The sequence below is a fragment of the Canis lupus genome, chromosome 5, assembly GCF_011100685.1.
Source record: "Canis lupus familiaris isolate Mischka breed German Shepherd chromosome 5, alternate assembly UU_Cfam_GSD_1.0, whole genome shotgun sequence".
Classification (NCBI taxonomy): domain Eukaryota; kingdom Metazoa; phylum Chordata; class Mammalia; order Carnivora; family Canidae; genus Canis; species Canis lupus.
In genome coordinates, this window is record NC_049226.1 from 72,067,190 (window position 1) to 72,083,239 (window position 16,050).

Below are 16,050 nucleotides of genomic sequence, written 5' to 3' on the forward strand. Positions count from 1 at the left end.
GAGTAGAGTCTTATGGAAGCTGAGGAGATGAAGTGTGAGCAAGCCTCACTAGTGCTAGGAACATAGTCTGCAGAAGCAAGAAGTCCCTTTCTCTGGTCCTATCAGCTTTTGTGTCTAATTCTATACAGGTGTCTCTCCTCTTGCTCTTGTCCTTCTTCTCTTTCATTTATTGCAAGCCAGGTTTCTTCACTTCTTTGCATGTGGTCCAAACATAGCCATACCATGATAAGCTTTATGCTCTCAACGGTCATGTCTGAAGACCTGTATTTCTATGTCCTGATGCCATATTTCCAAGAAGGAAAATATGACTGGTCCAGCTGGCCACCAAGTGTTTCTGAGAAAAGTGACCACTTTTGGTCCAAACAGATGTGGCTACTGTGAGGGGTCATGGGGACTTCACTTTCTACCATGTGGTTTTAGAGGCTCCTTCATGTATGTTTTGGGGGAGATGTTCTCAGATAAAGGCTTGTGACATGGGTGGGAAGAGATCTGAAAATGCTTATTAAGGCTACAAAATAATTTGTAATTTTGTAGACAAGAAAATGCAACTTTAAAAACTTTATTTTTGGAGAGACACTCTTTGTCATACCTTAGATTTAACACAGAGGCTCTCTTCATGGACCACACCCAGTATCTCTTTCAGCCGAAATTTGGCATAGTCATCTCCAAATACCAGTCTTTCTGTCTCTTTTTTCTTTCTTTTCTTTTTTCAATCTTTTTTTGTCTTTCTTTCTTAATCACGGAGGGGACCATCATTATGACATAGACCACAGCCCATTTACTTCAGGGTTGACAGGTCAATGGCATGCTTAGTACGTAACGAAAGAAAAGGCACTCCCTAAAAATGCTGGAGGGGACATGGCTAACCTCTGGTTTCATGACCAGGAATCCATAAGGATAGAGTCACTAGGAAAAAAGTGATTTTTTTTTTGAATAGGTGATTGATAGCTTTTGAATAGTTTTTGAATAGGTAGTAGACCTGAAATTACTGGCAAAGCAGGGTTTCATTATCAAGAGCCAAAAGAGTCATTCTTAGCTTAAACAATAATGTGTCACAGGGTGGTTTTCAAAGTTTTACTTCACTGAGAAAATATATGACAGAGCCCATTATAGTTCACCTCAATCTACAAAATGATTTTTAAGTCTTCATTGAGAAACTTAAAGTCTCTGTTGTAAAAAAAAAAAAAAAAAAAAAAAAGAAAAGCAAAACCAAAAATCCAAAATAAAACAAAGCAAAACCAATATTCTCATTGTGTGAAAACATGGAATAGAGATTTATCATGTGGATCTGATCCATTTTCAAGAAAAAGAAAGAAAGAAAGAAAGAAAGAAAGAAAGAAAGAAAATATGTAAGAAGAGAGAGGACAGGACTATGTCAAAATCTATAATCAAACTATATAAAAGCAACAGAAAAAGACTTAACAGATCTTAGGAAGCAGATTAATATAGTCGATCTCTACTCAACCACCTATAGAAAGCCTAGTCTCGAATACTTATCCAGTTGCAAGTAATACCTAAAGCTGTTTCCCAGGACCTGCTATAAAGGGGAGATGTTCTGAGTTCAACTCTTCCTGAATAAAAAATAAACACTGCACAAACTCAAGCAAAGAGGCAGCACTCTGCCTAAATTCAGGCTTACGGGAAGAATTTATCTATTAGGGGCACTTAGGACAAATAACACCTAAAATGTGAGGAATTGCTGCAGAAAGGGGGAGATTCAGTCCTTTTTTGGGGAGAAGAGACTCAACAGGGAAGAATTAGGTGGGAACAATATGCTCATATTCAAGTCTGCCATGAACTGTTATTGACAATACCAGCAAATGAATCAGGAAGCTTGCTGGTTTTGGTGATAAGGAAGCTGTCACTTTTCCTGCTGAGATTGACATGCCTCATGCCATCAGTAGAATTGATGTCTGTTCAATAATACTCAGATCTGTCCCAGAATCTGTACAAGAACATCTGATAGTTACATCAGACTTAAAAGTGAAATGCTAGAGAGGAGCATGTCCAGATGGACACAGATGTTCTCAGACAAAATAAGGTTTAAAAAAAATTATTCAAAGCTGTTTAACAGATGCCACGTTCAACAAAGGAATGAATGGTTCACAGCACAAGTATTGGTTTTGGAGTAAAGTATTTTGTATCCAGTTCAATGGCCATGGCTTCATTGGCCTTGTTCTTGGGGCCATGATGGCGAAGATTGTTTTTGGTAATAGCTGACAGTTACCGAGCTCTTGCTAGATGACAAATTCAGCTTGACCCGCAGACCTCACTTACTCCAAACCTTAAAAGCATCAGGAGGCCATTATCTCCATCCTAGATGGACACTGAGGTTTAGAGATACTGTGCTGTTTGTCCAAGATCATATAATCAGAAAGTGATGGATTGCTAACTAGAACCCGGGCTTGCTGAAAGCAGAGTTCATGCTTTTAAAATGGTCAGGATAAAAACCTGAGCTTCAGTTACACTCCAGACATATTTAATTTGTGCCTGCTCCTCCCCTGACCTGGCCAGACAGAGGGAACACAGAGGGACAGTAACCACCCTAGGAATCATATGTTTTCAGGGTCATGATCTTAACTGAAACTCAGCACTGCCCTGGACTCAGGCTCAGGCTTTATGCCTCTGTCCTATTTCATGAACATCAAGTCCTTGCCATAGCAATGCTCAGAGAATCATCCCAAATTCCATGATCTGCTGATGTGACTCTCCAAGAATTTGTCTCATGGAAGTGAAAGTAAGAAAATGGAATTTAGTAACTTCCATTGATCTAATGAACAACAGAAACCCATTTGTATTCTTTTACTCATTACTTTTTTTTTTTTACTCATTACTTTCTTTAAGAAATTAAATGAAGTGACACATGTAAAGTACCTAGTGCGTGTTTAATTATTGGTAACCTTCACTATTTCGACATTATGCTCAGACTCTTAATACTTTGTAGCCTCTCTCATCCCCAGAAGAAAGCACTTGAGTTTCCATTTGGAGTATCCTTTGGATACTAAGGGCATAGAAGTTGCTTAAACAGCGGATAAGGTTTATTTGACAAAGCAGTTTTCCACCCAAAAAGGCCCAATCAGCCCCATGAGGCAAACGGCTCTTAAATCAATCTCTGTAGAGTTGGACGGCAAGATCTGTTACATCCCCGTCAGCTTTCTAGCACCCACTGAGGGGAAAAACTTCCCCCAGCCCTCCCAGATCTCTGTCTTTAGAGGACAGGAATTTAAATCAAGGATAGAATGGGCCCTCCAGCCAGGAGTCAGTGAAGCACCACAACAGAGGAGCCAGTCTCTTGTGGACATTGTCGGTGGGTTACCCTGGATCCAATGTAACTCCTACCAATAGGAAACTTTCTTTCTTTTTTTTTTAGATTTTTGATTTATGTTTTATGTTTCTCATCTTCATTGAATAGCTCTTGTGCCTCAGGGGAAAATTACTCTATCCATAGGCTCAAACGTGAGCTGGGTTAGTTGTAAGAAAATGGTCTCCCCTGTCAGTGATTGTTCTGGGAAGGATGTAGTACCCCATTGGGCCTGTGGATACAAGAAGCAGTTTTCTGGGGGATTCCTTATCCTTCAGGGCAAAGTTTCTAGAGCTGTGCTATATAATAAGATAGCCACCAGTCACATGTGGCTACTGAGCACTTGACATATGGTAAGTCCACATAGATACTAGGTCTCAAAGACTTAGTATGAAAAAAGGATGCAAAATTTCTTATTGATACTTTTACTATTGGTTTCATATTGAAATGCTAGTATTTTGCATATTTTGGTTTAAAGAAAATATATTTTGATAAGTTTAATTTCACCTGTTTCTTTTTAACTTTTTTGAAATATATTTTTTAAATTCAAGCATAATTAACATATAGTGTTATATTATTTTCAGGTGTACAATAATTCAACAATTCTATACATTTCTCGGTGCTCATCATGATAAGTGTACTCTTTAATCTCCATCCCCAATTTCCCCCATCCCCCTACCTACCTTCCCTCTGGCATCCATCAGTTTGTTTTCTAAAGTTAAGAGTCTGGTTTTTTTGTGTGTGTTTGTCTCTTTTCTCTTTGTTCATTTGTTTTATATCTTAAAAATTTTTAAAGATTTTTCTGTTTTATTTATTTATTCGAGAGAGAGAGAGAGAGAGGCAGAGACACAGGCAGAGGGAGAAGCAGGCTCCATGCAAGGAGCCGGACGCGGGACTCGATCCTGAGTGAAATTGTATGGTATTTGTCTTTCTCTGGCTGACTTATTTCACTGAGCATTACACCCTCTAGATTCATGTATGTTGTTGCAAATGGCAAGATTTCATTTTTTTTATCACTAAGTAATATTCCATTCGTGTGTGTGTGTGTGTGTGTGTATACATACATTTATCTTCTTTATCCATTCATCAATTAATGGACACTTGGGCTGCTTCTATATCTTGACTATTATAAGTAATACTGCAATAAACATGGTGCACATATCTTTTGAAATTAGTGTTTTTGTTTCCTTTGGGTAGATACCCAGTAGGTGGAAGTACTAGATCTTTTTACCTTTTTAATATGACTATTAGACCATTTAAAATTAGATATGTGGCCTACATTCTATTGGACAGTGCTATTTTAAAATGAGTCCTTTTAGTCTTCTGGACATTATTGTATGCAGAGGCCAAGAAGTATTGAAGCCATGTTGCTGTAAGCCTGTGGGTAGAGCCAACACAGAGGGAGGGACAGAGTGAAGAGACAGAGCCACAACGTGACGTTTGAAGAACCTCTGTACTTCTGGTTACGTGACCTAACAGATATCTTTATTGTTCAAGCAAATTTGAGATGAGGTTTCCTCTTACTTTCTATTGAAATAATTTAAAATTGTACATGGCCTTCAAGTCTTCCTTCCAGAGAACTCAGGGAAGGAGTTACACTGAAGTGTGAGTGTTTAGACCAGAAGTGAAAGCCTTGACCTCCCAAGTCTAGTGACCAAGCTCTGAAGGAGCTGGGCAGGCCGCCTTTCAGATAGGATAGGAAGGTGTTTCCAGAAGGTTGAACTGTGAGTGATGCCTTAGAGCTGGGAGATCATTTGTGAGGATAAACCCTAGGAGGGGGACTGTGGGGCAAATACGGAGCATGTGCCTCCTGGCCTTCCAAACGTCTCTAGCAACGCTGGAAGAAGATGAGGCTTATTCAACCTGGACAAACAGAAGGACTGTGCTAGTCACTTCCCTTGGCCCCTGAAAGACATTCTCCACCTTTCTATACCCTGCTCCCTTTCTGTAGGTCTTCAGGAGCTTGTAATACCTTTCAATAAATTGAGATCACAGTTCCTGCCAGATGATCCTCTCCTTCGAGGTACCATACCCTTCACCTTCTCCCTTGTCCATTCGGGCCTAGGAATAGTTATGGGGCCCCCTTGCTACTAGCCCCAAGATTCTAAACCTGATTGATTACCTATACCTACCCATACCATTCATCAGTAATCTTTATTAAACTCACCGTCAGTGGTCCAAATTGACTATGGTATCTTTTTCTTTAGGGACTCTGATACCATGGTGCTTCTGGCTCTCCCATGATTTTCTTTGACCAGGTTATGAGACAAGGTTACCAAGGTCACATACTGCCAGATTCCAGAGTGTGCTATGATCAGAGAGTAGTGGTGTGACTGGTGGATTGGGGCAGGAAGGTGACAGGAGTTGGCTCAAGGAATGAGCCACATGAGGGAGGGGAGACAAACCTTCCCAGCTGATGGTGATTTGGTTTGGACTGTTGACATGGAAAGCCAGAAGTGCAGGTCAGAATGTCCTGATCTTCCCTCTTGACTTGTGACCCACAAGGTCATCTGCAAATCCTACTCTTATTTGGGCCTTTTAGGGTACACATAGAGTTTCTAGAAACCAGTTCTAAAGATCCCACATATACCAGGCATTCATATTGAATGAACTTCCTGGATATGCAATAAAGACTGAGCTTACAGAACTGTGGAGCATATATTGACTATTTATGACTTTGGTAGGTGGCCACATGATATGGTCTGGGTTAGCCCAGAATAAAACTGGAAGATTAGAGAAATTGGACTCAGACATTCTTACCTCTCTTTCTCTAGGTTCTGCTATTCTTTTTCTTCTTTCACCTCTTCTTAAACTTCCTAGCCCTTGGGGTCTATTGGCTTACTGTTTTGCTTGCTTGCTTGCTTTCTCTCAAAGATTTTATTTATTTGAGATAGAGAGAGAGTGAGCAAGCAAGCACAAGCAGGGGGAGGAGCAGAGAGAGAAGGAGAAGCAGACTCCCCGCTGAGCAGGGAGCCTGGCATGGGGCTTGATCCCAGGACCCTGAGATCATGACCTGAGCTGAAGGCAGATGCTTAACCAATTGAGCCACCCATGCACCCTGGCTCAGTATTTTTCAAATACCAGTCATTCCTTTGTATGCTACTCTAAGATTTTTGGCAAATAATTACAACCAATAATAATTTATTTAATATTTTCTTAAACTGACTTGCTCATTGTTGTTGTTGTATTTTAACTTCGACTGCCTTGTCCTAAGCATTGACATGTGTGAAACCACAGATTTGACAACTGAGTTGTAATATTTTTTGTAATTATACACAGATACCTAATCATGATAATTCAAAAAATCATGTGCCAATTAAACCATTCCAGGGAACACCAGATCTATGGGTGCCCCAGCTCAGGAAACATGAAATTGTCTGACAGATTCTGAAATAGTGCCGATGATGGGACTGTCTATGTGGGCGCTGATACAGCAGGCAATAGCCACATGTAGTGACTGAGTACTTGAAATGTGATAAGTGCAATTACAAAACTGAATTTTTAATTTATTTAATGAATTAATTTAATGAATGTAAGCTTAAATTTGAATAGCTACATGTGGTGAGTGGCTGCCATATTGGACAGCACAGCTCTAGGGTATCTGCACTTAAAAATAAATCTTGGCAGAAGGGATGAACCTCGAGCCAGATCCTGTGTAAGCAGTTTGCATATTTTTTTCCTTCCTGTGTTCCTAAGGACCCTGTGCGGGAGGTATTAGCACATTGAGGCAGTAGGCACAAGTCAGCGATGGGAGGATTTTCCATTGCATCCTTAAATACACAAACAATGAAGCCATCCTCTGTTATTTACAGAGAGAGAGAGAGAGAGAGAGAGAGAGAGAGAGAGAGAGACCTGTAAGTGAGCAAATTGTCATCCAGTTCCAGACACATTCAAGATTTAAAAGGTTGACATTCCTTTTTTCCTTCTTGCTCTTTTTTTTAAAGAATCATCCAGCCCTCCTCATTAACTAGATATCTTTATTCTCTAAATATTTACCACCCAAACGAAATTTACAGTTTAATTTGCTGTATAAAATCATTTATTGACTGATAAACCTCATTACTAAGCTCTAGCACAGCCCCTGGTACTCCCGACAGTTTTAATTCTTGTAACAGCAGGCTCCTGTGAGAGAAAAACAATCCTGTCAAATGAACTGTGGGGGTCTAAATTATTCAAATACACTAAATCCATGCAGAACCCTTTCCCCTGCTCATAATTTTTCTCTCAGAGCCAACAATTAACCAGCAATATTCTAACTTGAACAATGACAGCCATTCTAACAGAATTCTGGGAATGGGGAACATCCCACCTTCCCACGTGTCCTTGTGCTCCTGAGGGCACCGGAGGAGTGACCCCCTACAGGAGCCCCTGTGGCAAGGGGAGGTGTTCTCTACCCAAACGCCTCACCTCTTGAGAGCATATTATTCTCTGTGCCTCTCTCTCCTGTCCCCAGGTCAGAGACTATTCCGGAAATCAAGGTGTGTGTGTACGTCTGTGAGTGTTTCTAGCATTTATACCAGATGAGCACCAGTCTGCAATTAGTTAATTGCACACGTGTTTTTCTGCCTATGGGGGAGAAAGGGCCCCTAGTTTCCTACCTGCAAATGCAACCAAACTAATTATTGAGCTGGTGATTTAGAAGGCAAACCCATTTAATTGAGCCTGCAAAATAGAAAAAAAAAAAAAAAACAACTAAAAATGGTAGTAGCGCAGAAAAACAAACAGCAAGAATCCGTCTCACTCTTGAGAAGGAAACTCTTTTCTACCGTGTTGCGCGTCAGTCATGATCTGCACAGTGAATGGCCTTAAATGCCCATGGATGCTGTTTTTTGTTTAATGTCCCATAGCTTGTGGCTGCCCTAATGGTGAGGGATCCCTTGGCGTGATTGATGCCCAATGTCAAAGTTCTTAAATCTAAAAAGATACTTTTTAATTTTTTAAAAAAGATTTTGTTTATTTTTTCATGAGAGACACAGAGAGAGATTAAAGAGGCAGAGACATAGGCAGAGGGGGAAGCAGGCTCCATGCAGGAAACCCGATGAGGGACTTAATCCCAGGATTCCAGGATCATGCCCTGAGCCAAAGGCAGATGCTCAACTGCTGAGCCACCCAGGCATCCCAAAAAGATACTTTTTCAAAATGTTGATCTTGATGGTTCATCCATGCGTTCATTCTTTTATCAAATATTTATTGAGTGTCGACTCTCTGCCAAGCTTGTAGTACCTAGGAAGCATCACCGCGCTGGATGTGGGAGGAGAAGCAGAAGAATGACACTTAGTCGTAATGGTGCTTAGTCCTTGCCCTTTAGCTCAGGGCACATGTGAATGTGTGAACCAGAAAAGCCGTAGAGGTTATTTAAAATGCAGATTAACTGGACTCCCTTCCCACAGAGTAAATCAGAATTTCTGAGATGATGGGGCCCAGAAATCTGCATTTTTACATGCTCCCTCAGGTGATTCTTAAGTATCTTGAAGTTTCAAAGTGTTGGCTTTGAGCTTGCCTGATGAAAGATTTACACCTGAAAGATTTACACCTGAAAGCACCAATGGATAACTATAAAAGAAATGTCTGCATCAGTGGTACAGATAAGCCGAGAAAACATCAGTGAGGGGCGTACCCAGGGTCTGCATTCAGAGTCAGCTTAGAGCTACAGAGATGGGGTGTGAGGCAGCATGTGGAGGCATGTTCGCACAACTGCAAGGGGCAAACTATCATTGTAACAGTGGTCCTACCTCGGGCGGCGGGGGGGCGGGTACAAGGGGGCCTTTGTTTAGTGTTTTACTGTTGTTATTTTCTTCATGGCTTTGTTTACTGTATTAAACTTTTAGTTTTAGAATGATTTTAGCTTTGGAAAAGTTTCACAGATAACACAGATAATACATAAGGGGTTGCTGAGGTTAGTGTGGTACCAACTGTGGTATTTGTTGCCATTCCCGAATAAGTACTGATACATTATTGTTCACTGATCGCCATACTTGAACCTAATTTTCATAGTTTTCAATTTAATATCCTTTTCCCATCCAGATTTTCATATTACGCTAAATCATTGCATCTCCTTAGGTTCCTCCTGGCTATGACACTTTCTCAGATTCTCTCTGTTTTTGATGACCTTGATGCTTTGGAGGTGTATCTTTCAGATATTTTGTAGCATGACCCTCAATTGGAATTTGACTGATGTTTTTTTCTCATAATTAGACTAGAGTTATGGGTTTTGGGAGGAAGAATCCAGAAATAAAGGTTTTCTTTCATCACATCATTATCATATTGAAAGTGTATGCTACCAACAGGTCTCATCCCTAATCATATTGACCCTGATCACCTGGCCGAATGTTTTTGAGGCTTCCCACTATAAAGTAACTTTTCCCCTCCCTTCCCATACTATATTCTTTAGGAGAAGTCACTATATGCAGCCCAAACTTAGGGGATGAGGAATGTGCCCTACTTCCTTGAGGATAGAGTATATACATAAATTATTTGAAGTTCTTCTGTATGGAAGATTTGTATATTCTCCTTTATTCATTCATTCATTCACTCGTTCACTCATTCATTTATTTAAATATTATGTCAATATGAACTTATGGATATTTATGTTATATTGTGGATTTTAACCCAATATACTATGTTATTTATGTTTCTTGCTCAAATTGTTCTAGCTGTAGTTATTGGGAGCCCTATCAGTTGGCTTCTGTGCTCCTCTGGAACACATACAGAGTTTTGTCTTTTAAGAGCTTTTTTAACTCCTGGCACCAGAAGATGCTCCAGGCTCATCTTATACATTACCTAGTCCTAGAATAAGCCATTACCTAGAATAAGCCATTTCTCCAAGGAGCCTTGGTTTCTTTAATCAGAGAATAGAATTTAGAAACTGAGATCGGGATGTTGTATGGCCTCATTACTACTGGGATGCCATTGCTTCTAGGCTTTCCTAGAACTAAGACAAGACTAGAAAATATATATGTATATGTCAACATATCTCTGTATATATGACTATCTCTTTCTAGATCTGTATCTGTATCTGTATATCCATATCTGTTTACCTACATATAGTATCTATTTATATCTATGTTAAACTAAACATGAGTTCACACTAACGTCTCTAATTCTAATCCATTACCACATGGATTATTTTAGCCTTTCCCCCTTGCTTACCAACAGTGAGACACTGGCTTTCACCATCTGCCATCAATTAATTTATTTGTTTAATCTTGGATAGATATCTATTAGTTTTAGAATTAACCTGAACCCTCACAGGGGCTCCCCTTTTTATGTAATGTCCATTTACCACCAAAGCAGTGTCTGTTACCTGCAGCCTATTTTGGGACACTCTAGCTTAAAGGAACTCTTTTTTAGGACTACTGTCCTGCAGACACAGTGAGTGCCCTGAGCCACATCACTTTCTTGATCTGTCCTTCTAGCTCATGGCTTAGCTCCCACAGGCAGCCACTCCAGGGCCTGCCCAATATATTTATGTCACACTGTGGGTTTTAAACTAATACTATGTTACTTACTTTTTCTTGCTCTAATCATTCTAGCAGCAGTTATTGGGAGTTGTTTCAATTGTCTTCTGTGTTCCTCTGACATAGCCACATAATTTTGTCTTTTGAGTACTCTGCCCCTGCCTTTCTAGGTTATAGTGATTATTAATATCCATTCAAGAAGCACTTGCTGTGAACATGTACTACATACGTAGGTCTGTACTAAAGGTAAGGATATGGAAATAAATGTAGCAGGGTCCTGTCTCTAGGAGCTCTGTTTCTAATGGGAGGAAGGGAGGGCTTGACCCTTGCTCTATTTTGCCATTGTAGGTTTACTTCTCTAAATGCCACCATACAAAGGAGTAGGGGATGCCCCTTAGTGTCTTAGAGGAGAGTGCCTTCATTTAGGTTGGAATATATGGGAAAACCTTTCAAAGTAGGAAACTCTTTGGCTGAGTCCTGAAGAATTGATCTATATTTTTAATATGCATCTATTGGGTGTCATAGTACAGACTGAGTGTTGAGAACATAATGGAGGGGAGAAAAACCTAGATAAGGTTACTGGTCTCATGAAGACCCTAGGTAAGTGAGGAATTCGAGCATTTAGTAGCATAAGTGGCACAGAATCAGGTGGGGACATGGTGTTGCAGCCCTGAGATTTTTGTCTACAAAATTTCCCTTCAGTTCTCACAGCTCTGCATCCATCGAGCCCCTCTGGGAGCATGATATGCAGAGATTCCAAAGACCCTGGCATACCCAGAGCCCTGTACTGATTCCTGTGCATTGCACCAGGCACAAGGGAGAGGGGAGGGAAGGTGGGGGCCAAGTGGGACAACATCCATTTGATCCTTTTTATATGTAAATGTGACTTTAAATAATATTTTGTAATGACCTGCATTTCTGTTAGGAAATATCTCTTGATGATTTATCTTTCTGCAATTATGACAGCCTAGTGATCTTGTTAATTAATGCCAAAGTGGGTTTTTCAGCACCTCATTAAAGGTTTTCCCTTTCAGGACACCGACACTCATGCACAGCCAGGGGCACAGAAAGCGATTTTCTTGTGGGTAGAAACAGATCTTTTGATCCTCCACCTCTTCCTTTCTCTCTCCTTTGCCCTCTTATCATATTTTGTTCTTTTTCCTGTTTTGTATCCCTTCCTTGTCCTCTTCACCCTCAGCCTTCTACTCCTCTCCTTTTCTTCTATTCCAAAACACAGTTGCTTCTTATTGCTCTGAAGCACTGTTTTAAATAGTTTGCTGTCATCAGTATGTTCCTTGGGAGACCCTCTTTCTTCTGAAATGGTTGTTTTATTTTACCATTTAATTCAATATTTCCTGTTCAACAAGTGTTGGTTCCCTTATAGATGCCAGGGAGGTAGTAGTGAACCAGAGAGTGTCCTGCATGCAAGACTCTTAGTTTTATCCCATATAAATAACTGACATGTTGAACAAGCGAATGAAGGATTCTGTGGTTTAGTAAATTTGTTAATCCTATCTTAGGGTTGGCAAACTATGGCCTGAAGGCCAAATACTTGCTTGTTTTTGTAAATAAAGTTTTATTAGAACACAGCCACACCCATTCACTTGCATATTATCCATGGCTGCTTTGCTGCTACAACCACAGTGTTGAGTTGTTACACAATAGAAACCATGTGGCCCACAATGCCTAAAATATTTACTGGCCTTTTATAGAAAATGCTTGCTGATCCCTGATGTCTTCTATTACTGGAGATTCTAAATGCCTATTATATATTCAAAAGTCTGAAAAATTCTACAGTCAGAAAATCTAGGTAATTTCTTTGCCTCATTTTTCCCCAAAATATTTGATCATAGAACCCTCTTCCAACACACATTTTTATAAATTGATTTATAGACATTGCCCCTGGATGAAATGCCCACCCCTGAAAGTTGTCCTTCTCTGCCTGATTTCAATTTGGTCACCATTCTGGCCTTCTGTCCTGTAGCTGGACTTCCCTAGCTAAACCTAGCTCCTCTCTCAGCCTCTTTGAAAATATCCTTCCACTCAGGCATGAAGGCTGGGATTCTCCTCCACTCCAATGAGACGTTTCTCTTTCCAGGAGCAATGATGTGTAAAGCCCAAGTCACCACTAATGGTAAAACAAGTTAGGCTGGTTTTCTGTCCATGGGGTTTCCACTCTTGCCTCATCTGACTCATCCCAAAGGAAACTCATTTTGATTTATGGTTTATTTTTCTGAGGCATTGTTGAAGCTGAGATTAAACTGGGATGCCTTGAAGATTAGCCTAACCTGAAGGAAGGGTCATAGTGGTTTTGAGAAGTCCCAGCAGGTATAAATTTCCTCTAAGGTCCCAAGAGAACCTGGGGAAGCTACAACAGGGGAGATATCTTTCCTATCCTGGAAGGTGGAGTGGGGGAGCGGTTTGGATGAGAGGATTCAGATTATACCTTGGCACTTGGAGAGTGCTATAAAGCAGAAATGGGCCGAAAGGTCCTTCCAATTCTTCCTTTCTCATAAGTAAGGCCTAAGGAAGAGAGCAGAATGTGGGATATTGCAGGTAGGGTGTGGGAATGGATGCTACTTCACCAGGTTGGGGGTGTGTAGTCAGTAGATGGCTTCCAGCCACAGCAACTGGAGGAGGTCATTTCCAGAGCCAGGTAAATAACTGTAGGTCTAAAGAATCAGGCTGACATCCAGGATTGGGGTGCAGAGCCCAGGGAAAGTGGGGCAGGCAAAATAATCAAAGAATATTTTCTTTGAGTCCTCCCAATTGCCTAATCCCCAGGAAAATGAACATGATGTTGTTACTCCTGTGATTATATTATATTACATGGCAAAAGGGATTTTGTAATTAAGATGTAATTAAGGTTACTAATCAGTTGGCCTTAAAATAGGGAGATTACCACTTTTCTTCTTCAGTTGGTAGCAGGAAAGGAAGTCAGAAAAATTCAAGGAACAAAAAGGATTTGTTGCACTATCTCTGGCTTTGAAGATGGAGGGAGCCATGTTCCATGACAAAAGCATGTTCTTCCCTAGAGCCCTTAGATAAGAGTTCAGCCTGGCTCATGCTTTGATTTCAGCCTTGTGAGATTCTGGGTAGAGAACCTAGCCATGCCACATTGGACTTCTGACCTTCAGAACTGTGAACTACTGAATGTATTTTGTTGAAGCAGTGAAGTTTGTGGGGATTTGTTACACAGCAGTAGGAAACTAACATGATAAGCAAAGCATCAAGATGGCTAATTATTTAATGAGGAATGTTAAAGGGGGCACATTATAGTGTTTTTATAGCATCACTCACTCTGGTTGACTAATACTTCCCCCTTCCATAATAATCCTGGCTAGTCTATATGGTTTTTAAAAAATTTACTACATGACTCCACCCCAGGAGTTGGTACCATATCTAAGTCTTGCTAACAACAGGATTCCATCCTCCTGGCCACACCAATAGTGTCAGGAATAAATTTATAACACAAGTAGGGCAGACAAATTATTGGAACTCCTGAGCCAGAAAGAACTATGTGAGCTTCTTTCCTGGTGGTTGGAGAAAATCTGCCTGGGAATGAAGCAATCGCAGAAGAAAACAAAAATGAACACAGGACCCTGATCTAGCCATATGGTCTCAGAAATATATTGAAATTTTTGGTATATAAGACCCTCCCTTTAATTTTGCTTTAATCGCTTTAAATTGGGTTTCTACAAAGTGTCACTAAAAATAACTCCCAACTAATAGTCATGTTAAAGTGAGGAGGTGTGAGCCTATACCATTCTCTGAGGTTGGGCTAATCGTATGTAGTAGATTGAATCTCTAAAACCATACTGGATATTATGGAATGGTCACCCAGAGTCCTAATTTGCTGGTCAAGATGTATTCATGAATCTGCCACTAACTCACATGTGATATTGGGCCAATTGCTTCTGCTCTTTTATTTATAAAGTTAGAGTTTGGATTAAAACTGTCACAGTTCGTAAAGACCAACTAATACCGTGTGATCTGCATGATTCTCCGGATGCACACCTATGAACAAATTCTCTAATGGATATGGAACTCTGTATGTGAACATCAGAGATTTGAAATCATTTTTTATACATATTAATATAACAGTCATCATTCAGAGTTTCATGGTACCCAAAGATCTTTCGTGGGTATGTGACTCTGCTTTCTCTAATTACCCAGTGAGCATTGTTATCCACGTTTCATGGAAGAAGCAACTATGGTTCAGAGAGGTGAAGTGACTTTCTCAAGATCATGGAACTGGTAAGTAGCAGAGCCAGGACGAAAACTGAGAGAGCCCAGTTATGTGGCACAGCCCTTTCTGCCTTACTCCTTATCATTGTTCAGAGTACTCACTAAGTGGTTCTTCTACATGTGCCTGCACTTCTCTTTTCCACACACTCATGTTTGGGTTTGTGTAAGATGAACCACTTGCGTTGGCCTTAGCACCCATACTGTGGCTGCCAATTTTAAGATTATCAGTGCTATAGAACCAGTTTATAAGCGTTCTCCACATAAAAATTTGAACAAGCCAAAGTGTGACACTTGGTTTGAAGAACCACAGTGAAGGATTGGTTTGTATTCCTGAGCCTGAGTCTAAACAAATTGAAAAAGAAGATGAAGGAGTAGTAGATAAGAACTACAGATTCACCTTTATTCTAGGGTCTGGTTTGAAAGCCAAGTGGGTCTGAAGACTGCACCAGGAATTACATCCACTGGATTATAGGCTGTGCTGGGAGGGGATGGCTTCCCAAGTGTGGGACTTGCCAGGGAAGGTTGAGAGGATGGAGATGTGAAACAGACCTCGTACTTCAACAGGTCTCTGAGCTTAAGAGAAATAGGGAGGGGCTGGGCCAACCTATTCAGGTTATTCTATCTGACTTTAATATCCTATAAGCCACTCCCTTCTCTTCTGGGGCAGAAAGAGGAGGAAGTGATATGCTAACCAAATTCATTTCAAGTGGAAGGAAATATCATGAGTTAAGAAGAAGCATTTCTTCTTAAAACCAACATAATTCTCACACAAGCGCATACCTTTTCCTGGACCATCGGCCATGAGAAGGGCATTGTCGTGTGCTTTGATGTGCCATCTGCCTAGCCATCCTTCCTTGGTTCCCATCAGTGTCCGGGGATCCCTGTGGCACAGAGATAAAATCTGAGTGTGCTCTGCCACCTTCCCTTCTCTTCACTTTTTTCCTCTGATTAACAAGATAGACATGGAGTGTGATCCTTATGCTTCTTGCACAGAAAGTAACTTCCACTTCTTATGGTGTCTTTAATCTCTGTGCCATAGGCCGA

At 40.5% G+C, this 16,050-nt stretch overlaps 1 long non-coding RNA gene across 12 annotated transcripts in view; it reads left to right on the forward strand.

Annotated features, from left to right (window-relative positions):
• The window catches only part of LOC102156069, an 801,934-nt gene that overhangs the window by 327,056 nt on the left and 458,828 nt on the right, over positions 1 to 16,050 (forward strand). For 2 of the 12 annotated variants that reach the window (XR_005360047.1, XR_005360046.1), the window contains exons 1-2: positions 7,595 to 7,779; positions 14,935 to 15,015. The exons of 5 other annotated variants lie outside the window; for them this stretch is intronic. This is a non-coding gene — a long non-coding RNA (uncharacterized LOC102156069). Of the gene's footprint in view, positions 1 to 7,594; positions 7,780 to 14,934; positions 15,016 to 16,050 lie in introns of those variants that run through there. 5 more of the 12 variants (XR_005360048.1, XR_005360054.1, XR_005360057.1 and 2 more) reach the window with 3 other exon arrangements.